General features: G+C 38.8%; 1 protein-coding gene across 7 annotated transcripts in view; it reads right to left on the reverse strand.

Annotated features, from left to right (window-relative positions):
- Wdr59 (WD repeat domain 59) overlaps positions 1-5,988 on the reverse strand; it is a 162,613-nt gene extending 156,625 nt beyond the window's left edge. For 2 of the 7 annotated variants that reach the window (XM_089100171.1, XM_089100165.1), the window contains exon 1: positions 5,765-5,880. The gene's annotated coding sequence lies outside the window, so the exon portion shown is untranslated. Of the gene's footprint in view, positions 1-3,401; positions 3,995-5,764; positions 5,881-5,925 lie in introns of those variants that run through there. The other 5 variants (XM_089100168.1, XM_089100167.1, XM_089100166.1 and 2 more) reach the window with 5 other exon arrangements.
- Positions 5,989-10,843: the final 4,855 nt, after the last annotated feature.

The following is a 10,843-nucleotide window of genomic DNA, read 5'->3' on the forward strand; positions in this document are numbered from 1 at the left end:
TGTAAGTTATTCCCCCAGGGCATATAAGGTTTAATAGAAAGTTGTTGTAGAAATTTCAAAAAGAGGTCATTTGATTGGAAATTGAAATTGCCCTTTCGAGGGGAAGGCAACTTCATTGCAATGGCTTATAGTGTTATGTTGAAACTTCAAGAGCTTGATAAGGGGGATGCTCAACTGACCAAAAGTTAATATATGCATGCTACTACTGCTTCTAGTATTACTGCTACTGCTCTTAGCACTACTTCTAATCCTACTACTATTTCTGTTAGCACAACTGTGACTATTACTACACCTAAAACTATGAGCATGAAGGTGAAAATTTCAGAAAATTTTGAGGTGGAAGTTAAACTGAAGTATTAAAACACACTTTGTGCATTAGGTTGTAGGAAGGGCGTATCTGCAATATTTTAGGAACGGCTTAGGATATGAAGTTGAAACTTACAGGGCTTGTATGTTTAAAAACTAAATGTTGCCTTAAGATTAAATCAAAATGCAATGTGCTAATGAAAATTTCCAATAAGACGTCTCAGCAGTATCCCAAGAACGACTTAGGGTATTATATTCAAATTTTCGGGGCTACTTCTGCTCTTAAAATTTAACCAAATTAAAAAAGCTTAAGTGTATCCAAGCTATCAAAGAAAGTAAACAGATTTTTTTGCGAATGGTATCAAGTTTTCCATTTCAGGTCAACTAGAGGAGGTATGAAACTAAATTAAAGATTACTATTTGTGTCCAGATTTTTAAAAGGGTGTATATTGTTAAAAATTGCTGAAAATTTTCCTCCAAAATACAAATAACAGGCCAAACTATAAACTCTTAAAAAAAAAAAGATCTAAAGTATTATTTTCGTTTTCCCTGAAAAGACTATGTCAATATAAAACAAACAGAAATAAATAAAAAAAACTTTTTCCACAAAATAAGTTTTTCAAAGAAAAGTAAAGAACTCTATTAAACAAAAATGACCAAAAAGAAAATCAGATAATCTACCAAGCGTGAAACTACCACAAAAATCAGCATCGATAAATAAATGAAACCCAAAACGAAGAGAAATTACAATTAATAACCAAGTCAAACTCAAAACGAGCAGAAATTAACATAAGTTGGGCTTAACATAAGCACACAAATAGCAGGCCAAAATATAAAGTCTTAAAAAAACAAAGAGATTAAAGCTACCATTTTCTTCTCCCCTGGAAAGGCTATGTCAATATAAAACGAAAAGAAATTAATTAAAAAAACTGTTTCCAAAAAGTATGCTTTACAAAGGACAGCAAAGAGCTCCAAAACGAACAGAAAGTACAATAAATAACTGAGTCAAACTCAAAACGAGCAGAAATTAACATAACTTGGGCTCAAAACCCCTATGCCTTCCCAAGGCCAGAACAAAATTTGCTCTTTACTGAAAAAAATACAAATGAATGTGCATTGTTAATATACATATACTGATAGTTAGTAATCAAAATGTTAATATTATTTGATTTATTAAAGTTGTAAAAGTAAAAGCATTTATATTTTTTTCTTTATTTTTTCATTATATTTGGCCTTACTTCTTATTTTGTGGAAAAAGTTTTTTTTAATTAATGACTTAAAAAGAAGAGATAGGTACAATCGTTTGTGGGACCAGATGACTGGAATGAAAGGAGCAGATGAAGCTGCAACCATTATGTTTTTAAATATGCTCAAGACAAGTAAATCATAAATTTCATCTGGGTTACAGACTGCTGAAGTGGGGAAATTTTGAACATGTTTGTGATGGGCATGTCCTTGTATGCTATTTTATTTCCAAAAAAAGTTGATGAAATTCGCCATGTGTTTCTTGAAAGCAGGCATACACAACAAGAAGGTGACACAATGCACTCGTGCATAGAATGGGCCAGTAAAAACATCCCAATTTGCAGCATCTAGGGGTTGAGCATGGTAAGTTGCATGGCCAGGACCAATCCCAGGCAGTACAAGGTTGAAGTGCAAGATAGCCATGAATACTTTATTGGCATCCATTAAATTGATTGACACATTGTTTCAAATAGAAATAAAGGTGTCACCCCAAGCAGTGGTATGGAAACTGTCAAATAGAACTCCATTAAATGGCTCAACTACAGCATGAATTCTACTGACCAAGTGCAGTATAGTTATGACTATGACTCCAAGCTCTCCATACTAAAGGTGAATGAATTGAAAACACAAAAAGTGAAGGGGGTGAAAAAGGGTGCATTGAAACAAAGGGTGCCTGTGCCTTCCTACAAAGCAACCCACAACTTCAATTCTGTCCTATTTATGGATGCCATGCTGAAGAGCTACAATATACTGATACCATTGTTGTAAGACAAATTCAAGGATCTCACAGACCTTTGCCAGCCTCTGGTCATCCCCACAACTTTTCACAATGTTTACAGATGTTTGCCTCGTGCCAGCAACATTCAAGATACCCCTGATGAATCTGACATCAAAGAAAATGATGAAAACTACACATAATATTTTTTTTTTACTTTTCTTACATATTTGAAGTTGAATAAACAAAGCATAGTAAAAGCTGTAACTGGTATCTGCCAATAGAAAAACACATGGAAAATGGTAGAAACGCAGAAATGGAAAAACACATAGGACATATATAATTTGGGATAAGTATTTTTACTTTGGGGGGGGGGGGGTAATTCCTGGTTATCATTCCCCTAAATCAGCTACTTTGTTGTTGTTTGGGGTTTGATGCGTTTGACCAATAGGTTATATGAGTTCATATCACTTGGTTTATCTATGCTTTCTGTAATTACTAGCTTGATTGGGTGTCACTTCAGTCAATATTCACTGAACTTGATCATTTATCACTTAACTTGTTATTGGAAGGGGGTTATTCACCTGCAGCTACTGTCTGTGTTGGAAAAAAAGGACTCAAAATAATGCAACTATGCTTTGTCATACAGCAATTAAAGTACGTAAACAACACTATTATAATAAAATTTTACATTTTTACATTATAACCTGTCACATACTTCCAGATATAGAAAGTTAATCAGATAAAATAAGGATAATAAAAACAAATGAAATAATAAATAGGATAACTCTAAAATAAAATAATATGGGAAGGAGCAACATGGCTTGCAAAATTAAAATAATATGGAACCATCTACCACTTATCTTGCTGTTTATAGGGGTTATTTACAAGCAACAACTGCCATTATTTATAAACAGAAACCAAAATTACTTTATCAAACAGCAACTTAAAATGCTTATACCACTGAATTATAATAAATAATACAAATAACTTGTAAACTGTCACTTTCAAAATATAAAAAAATAAAATACAAATAAGACAACTAAAACAAAATTTAAAATAAAATAAAAACATCCAGGAAAAATTTTAGAGAATGAACCAAACCAGTCAGTGGAGGGAAAGAGTCTGTGTGTACCATGGGGATGTATTCTGTATGAGTTGGAAGTCTTTTCTTCAAGAGCTCAGCAGCAGTCCTCATGGGTGCATTATTGGTGAATGAGTAAGTAACAATTGTTATCATTTCAATCAGTATTTGACACTCCTTGGAGTTAACAGCAGGGTTACCACTGCAATTAGGGCACTTGAATACCTGGTCTTGCTTTACTGTTTTGGATTGGGGACATTCATTATGGGTGTGTTGTCCACTACATAGTAGGCATATTCTGCCTCTGCAGCAATTTGAAGCCATGTGGCCAAGACCTTGGCAAATGAAGCACTGTATTGCCCAGTGGATAAACTGCTTAACTGTATACCTTGCACCCCAAACAGATTTTCAGAGGGAACTGAACATGCTGATTAAAGGTGCAAACCAAAGGGATAACTGATGGGCTTTGGTTTTTAAAAGCCAATGTCACTTGTTATTGTCAACTCAGACCTCCTTGACAAAATGATCCACATGGGTGGTGTCCTCAGATGGGATAAATACAATGCCTTTTCAGTTTCTGATTAAAGCAGGGTTGGAGCTAGGACCAAGCAAAAACTTTACTTTACAGCAATTTACTGCTATATCTGAAATAGAAAGTATGGTAAATATATACCAAATTATATTATTGAGTTATGACTAAGGTGAATATACCACTCAATGCCTTTTTTTATGCTTTTTACAAATATAATAATCATTTTTGTCAGAAATGAATTTTAGCCCCCACCCCTATATATACCAATTCAGGGTATATGTTTGTACATTAGGGGGTGAGGGAAAGTTTAAACTTACCTCTCATTTACATCAGAAATAAAATTACCCCCACCCCCCTAATGTGCAAATATATACCCTGAATTGGTATAGGCCCTATGTAGAGGTGGGGCGGGGGTAAAATTCATTTCCAACAAAAATGATTATTATATTTGTAAAGAGCATAAAAAAGGCATCAAGTGGTATATTCACTTTAGTCATAACTCAATAATATGATTTGGTAAATATTTACTGAAAGTATAGCAGTAGCTACTGATTGGTTGGCAGCTACTATGATAAAGGAGCCATCTGGTCCAAGTCTTTCTAGCATTGAGCCAAAATGGTCTCTACACTCCTGAAAATTGCCTACATGACAGGTATCTATTGAAATTTTGACCAAACAACATTTTACTTTAATTTTTGGTTATGAGTTTCTTTTTCTCAGGCTTTAGTTATGAAAATGCAATTCCTTCTATTTGAGTAAAATTTTAAGCCATATCAATGTTTTTTTTTCAAAATTTAGGAAATGTATTTGCATATATTTAAAACCTTATGAATTGGGATTGAGCACAGTTGTGAAGCTGAAAACAATTTTGCTGTACTTCATTTAAGCAGAAGATCTATTTTTCAAGGTTTCACTTTTACAACACACAGATTTTTAAAGGTCATCAAAGGTCAGGACCCTCTAGAGGGAGAAGGAGTGGAGGTAGGTACTTCAAAATACCTATCCAGGACATTTTTAGCCTGTAGACCCACCCCTGAAAGTTTCATTTTCCTAACCTAACCCCTTTCCAAGATAGCCAAAAGTAGCTATAGTAGAATTTCACCAAAAAATAGAGGTAAATATCTACCAAATCATATTATTGACTTACACATAAAGTGAATATACCACTTGACGCCTTTTTTATGCTGATTATGAATATAATAATAATTTTTATCAGAAATGAATTTTAGCCCCCCCCCCCCCCCTATATATGCCAAATCAGGGTGTATATTTCTACATTAGGGTGGGGGGGGGGTTAAAGTTTGAACTTACCACCCTTTTACATCAGAAACAAAATTTGCCCCCCCCCCTATTGTAGAAATATATACCCTGGATTGGCCTATATGGGGGGGGGGCTGAAACTCATTTCCAATAGAAGTGATTATTATATTTGTAATCAGCATAAAAAAAGGCATTGAGTGGTATATTCACTTTATGCGTAAGTCAATAATATGATTTGGTAGATATTTACCAAAATAGATAGGCTGCTTGGTAACTTGAAACTACATGAAATTGACATATTGGGAATCACTACTGCACAGCCAGCACAGCACCCTTATCAAACTTAGAACCATCAGTAAAAATTTGTATATGATCTCTTAAATGGTCATTCTGAGTAAATCAGTTATGTTTTAAAGTCATATTATCATCAATACCATGGTCAGGCGTAGGGAAATACACATTATCCTTCATTGCACATGGTTTATTTAATACACTAGGCCTATCCTAAAAGACAATCTCATTAATTGGTGTCATATTTGGGCACTCACTAGAGAGTAAATTAATACATCTATAAAAGCAAGAATATTCCTTTTCTTAAATCTAATATTTCTATTGTAATTACTTATTATTTCTATGTTAATTAGATCCTCATCTAGATTCTAGAATTCTAATCTATAGCCTACTGGCCTTCTAGTTTGGGGCTTTCTAGCAATAGACTATTGCCAATTTTAATGGTATTGCCATCTATTTCGTCAGGAAATATTAAAATGAATTCCAGTTTACCCCATACTAACACAAAATGACACCAGCAAGGTGAAAATCCTTTCACCTTTGGAAGTGTACGTTACTTAGAACCAGGCTCGATCTTGACTCTTGAAACCCGGGGACAAGTCTTCAAATTCGGGGAAAACAAGAAATTGAATTTCGTTGCGAAAATTTAGGAACCAAAATTGGTTTTAGCTTCGTTTATAGGCTCCAACAGGGCTTGGATCTGCAAACTTGCAAAGTGAATCAGGTGTTTTACAAAGTGTGTTCTAAAGCCAAAGTACGGGATTGGAATTCCTAGCTGAAAACACTTATTGCTAGTATTGCAGGGAAAACTTCATTTGCTTTCAAAGTAAAAAAAATGGCCGAAATATACTCTGACACTGTGTTCCTTTAGCTTTTTGCATTATATTAACTTTGTTACCTTCTTCTTTACCACGAAAACAAGGCTTTTATATTATATAGTATCAGAAAGCTGGCAAAAATAAAGTATAGAAAGGTGATAATCGCATACAGAGCAAAAACATCTGCAATGATTTCAACAAATTAATGATTATTCTTCGGCAAGCAGACAGAAAATTAAACCTGGAATTGAATGAAAAAAGAAGTTTTTTCAACTGAAAATAAGGAGCAACATTAAAGCTAAAAAACAGAAAATATTACATATATGAGGGGGTTTGACACTCTAAAACAACTCGCTCTTTACGCTAAAGTTTTTAGGGCCTTTTAAGAAGCTTCTCGTTGTTCTATTTCAACAACCCTTGCGTTTCAGGAGTCATTTTTATGGAATTAGGACTAAGTTCTAACTTTAACGTATAAGGCAAGGTGTTGCAGAGGGGGTAACCCCTCAAACACGTAATCATTTCTGTTCGTTTTAAGTTTTAATGTTGCTGCTTGCTTTCAGTTAAAAAATTTTTTATTTTCTGTTCGTCTTTCAAATAATGCAAGGAAATCCAGGTCCACAACAACAGAAAAATACCCCTCTCATGGAAAGATCATAATATATTATATTATATTATATTATATTAGCCGTTCCTAATATATTGCCGAAACATCCTTTTGACAACTTACTTGATTTGACTTAAGGCTCCTGCCGAGGGTTCGGCGTAGAGAACGATGAGACTAGGTGCCTCCAGGTTGACCTATCGCTTGCCAGGCTTGCAGCTTCTTCACCGGGATGTGGGCTTGGGTGATGAATTCATTGGCTTTGTCTTTCCACTTAGTTGAGGGGGGGGCGTCCTCTGGGTCGCTTCCATCCGTGTAGGGTGGGGTCGAATACGACCCGTGCTGGGGCGTCGCGTGACCCGCGAAAGAGGTGGCCGTACCACCGAACAGTACGCTGGGCGAGCTGCGACGAGAAAGGATTTTGAGCGGGACGTGACAGGAGAGTCTGATTGCTAACAAAGTCCGTCCACTGAAGTCCTTCGATTCTTCGGAGATGTTTCGTCTGTGCGACATCGACAGCGCTGAGGATATATTTTGCAGCTGGCCACGTCTCCGCTCCATACAGCAGCATGGTGCTGACTGACGCATTGTAAATGCGTATTTCGGTAAAGCTGCTTATTTTTGGCTTTCGCCAGATACTGCTAAGCCTCCCAACAAGTGCTGACGCATTGGCTATTCGAGATGTAAGTTCTTTTATGATCAAGCTATCCTCCGACAGAATAGATCCCAGGTAAGTGAAGTCTTCAACCACATCTACTTGGTTGCTTCCGATGTTGACTTCCTTTAGAGTAGAACGGGACGTGGGGGGCTCAAGTAGCATAACTTTGGTTTTCTGCCAGTTGATCTTCAGTCCAACTTTCGGGGCTTCTTCTGAGAGCACCTGGAGAGCTTTGGTGACCTTTTTGACGGTGTCTGCAACTAGCGCTATGTCGTCTGCGAAGTCAGCATCAGAGAGTAGCCAGTCTCCGAACTGAAGGCGAACTGATTCGTCGTGTTGGTCATAACATGGTCTGTGCAACCTTGCCGGACGCCAGTCTTCACCGAGAATGCGGAACTGCGTCTTCCATTGACTTGCACGCAGCTTTTCGTATCTTCATACAGCTTTTCAAAAAGTGAGCAATATTTCTTGTGTAGACCCGTAGTTCTTAGTATCAGCCAAAATAAATGGCAATCAACAGAATCGAAGGCAGCCTTAAAGTACGCCTTAAAGCCTTAAAGTATCAGATGTACGCTTTTCGGTGGAACTCTCGCGTCTTCTCGATCAACTGGTGCATAATGAAAATTGGCTCCGTTGTCGACCTACCGGGCATGAACCCAGCTTGCTGGACTCTTTCTACGAAAAAAGGTGGAACACCTGCCCAGGAGTTACATGGCGAAGAGTTTACCAGCAACGGAGAAGCGTGATCCCACGATAGTTGGAGCAAATTTGACGGCTGCCCTTATGTTTCCAGACCGGCAATATGATGCCAGCACGCCAGTCATTCGGTATGCTTTCCGTCGTCCATACAGCTGAGAAGATTAGCTGGAGCCACAGAATCATCGCTGCACCCCCATTCTTGAGGAGTTCTGCAGAAATACCACAGGCGCCGGGGCCTTGATTAATATTTAACCATTTTACATCATTTTGGATCTCTGAGGTGGTAAACTTTTGCGATACGAGGTGAGAAGTAGCCTTGGGTGTGGCCGTGGATGCTTGAATCAGATCTGGTTTGGGATGAGCAACTGCCTCGGCATACAGAAGCGTTGAGAAGTGAATGCTCCAGGCGGAGAGTTGGCCTGCATCGTCATCCAGCATTTTTCCGTCAGCAGACAAAACACGGCTCACGGTGGAAGTCTTCCCTTCCGTCAGCTCGCGGATGTGTTTGTACAGGGAGCAGGTGTCTCCTTTCCTTGAAGCATCTTCAAGATCGCTGGCTTTCTTGTCAACAAAGGTCTTTCTATCTCTGTGCAGTCGGCTATTGCGCAGGCTATTGAGTCGTCTGTACTCTGGCATATTCTTTGCTAAGCGGGCCTTCCGGCGCAGCTCGATCACAGACAGAGTCTCCTGGGATATCCAGGGTTTATTCTTGTGTCTGCTGCAGCCAATGGTACTGCCAGCAGAATCGAGTATATTATTTTTGAAAGACTTCCATGCTACTTCAGGGTCGTCCAAAACTTGGAGGCAGCTAAACCGGTTAGAGATATCAAGAGCATACTTCTGTTGCAACCCAGATGTAGCCAGACTACTCAGATCGAGCTTGGGAGGCCGTCTTTCTTGTCGTTGTGCACTCAGGCGTAGCCTCAGTGTGGCGACTACCATCCTATGGTCTGTGTTTCCAAGCTCGGTCGACCCATAAGTCCGGTAATTTGTTATTGACGAGCGCAAGCGACCCGAGATCATAACATAATCGATCATCTTCTTTGCCTGGCCGTCGTTACTATACCAAGTGTATTTTTGTATATCTCCTCTCTGAAAGAGTGTGTTTGATATGACCAAATTATGTATATTAAAGAGCTGGAGGAGTCTTTGTCTGTTGTCATTCAGTGAATCCGGAGTCACAGGGCCGAGAACACTTCTCCACACGCCCTCCCTGTCACTTACCGTCACGTTAAGGTCTCCCAGAAGAGTGACGATGTCGTGGGGTGGGACTCTAGACAGGGTCACTAAGAGCTCCGCATAGAACTGATCCTTGACTTCCGCAGGACTCGGATTGGTGGGATCATAGCATACAATAATTATCCACTTTCCATACTTGTGCTGGAGCTGAGCCATCAGTATTCTATCTGAAATTTGTTTATAGGAGAGAAGGCATCTCTTGGCCCTGGTCTTCTGCACGAGGCCTACACCATTCGTCTTGCTTTTTGGATCAACAGACCAGATCAGGTGATATCCTTTACCAATATCCTCGGACTGTCTTCCGACAAGGCGGGTTTCCGTAAGACCAACCAGAGCTACATTGAAGCGTTTTAGCTCAATGGCAAGCATTGATTTAGCTCCAGGAAAGTTGAGTGTGAGTACGTTCTAGGTTGCGAGTCGTATTCCACCTTGGTCAATAAGGTTCATTCGATGGTCAAAATTCGGTCATGGAATATGCTGGGGTCGTGGAAAGTAAAGGGGGGTAGGTCATCCAAGGCAGTATCATCGTTTTTCGTTGCGGTAAAATTTTCGGGTGGAGGGTTGCAGGCCCAACCCTGATAATTTTAACTCAATGCTCTAAGCTGTTCCTGAGACATTGTTGATATGCCTTTTGACAGCCAGCATGCACATAGTGCGTCTTGATTTAGTTTAAAATTCCCTGAAAGTTTCAACGTAATACCCAACCGTTAGTAGTAGTCGTAGTAGCAGCAGCAGTAGTACTAGTAGTAGTAGTAGTATTGGAAGTAACAGTAAAAGCAGTAGTAGAAGCGGTAATAGAAGTAGTACCCATAGCAGTAGTAGCGGTAGCAGTAGTAGTACGCACATATTGCCCTTTGGTTAGTTCCGAATTTCCCGAAATATGCCTTGAAAGTTTCAACTTAATACTCTAAGGAGGTCCTGGCATACTGATGATGCACCGTTCTGACAACCTGCATGCACATAGTGTTTTTTTTGTTTAATTCCTATCACCATTCAACATTCCTTTTAATTTTCCCATTTATCCCGTACGTTTAGTAGTAGTTGTATTAGTAGAAGAAGCAGTAGCAATAGTAGTATACACGGTTTCTGTTTTGATCAGTGGAGTGTCCCCCCCTCGCGCCTCGAAAGTTTCAGCTTAATACCCTAAGCCGTTCCTGAGATATTGTTGATACGCCCTTTTGAGAGCCTAAACGCACTTAGTGTGTGTGTTTTGGTTTGGTTCAATACTCCCCTCAACAGTCCCAGAAAGCTTTACTTTAATACCCTTAGCATTTTTGGAGACCAAGCATCAAACATGCCCCTCTTCCCCAACAACAAATCCTATATGTAAATGATTGGCAAATTACATTAGTTACAGGACTTGCCAAAAGGCCTGTAGGGGCCATGTCATCCCCA

Source organism: Artemia sp. Qi Xiang Cuo, chromosome 14 (assembly GCF_049724085.1).
Source record: "Artemia sp. Qi Xiang Cuo chromosome 14, ASM4972408v1, whole genome shotgun sequence".
NCBI classification, from domain to species: domain Eukaryota; kingdom Metazoa; phylum Arthropoda; class Branchiopoda; order Anostraca; family Artemiidae; genus Artemia; species Artemia sp. Qi Xiang Cuo.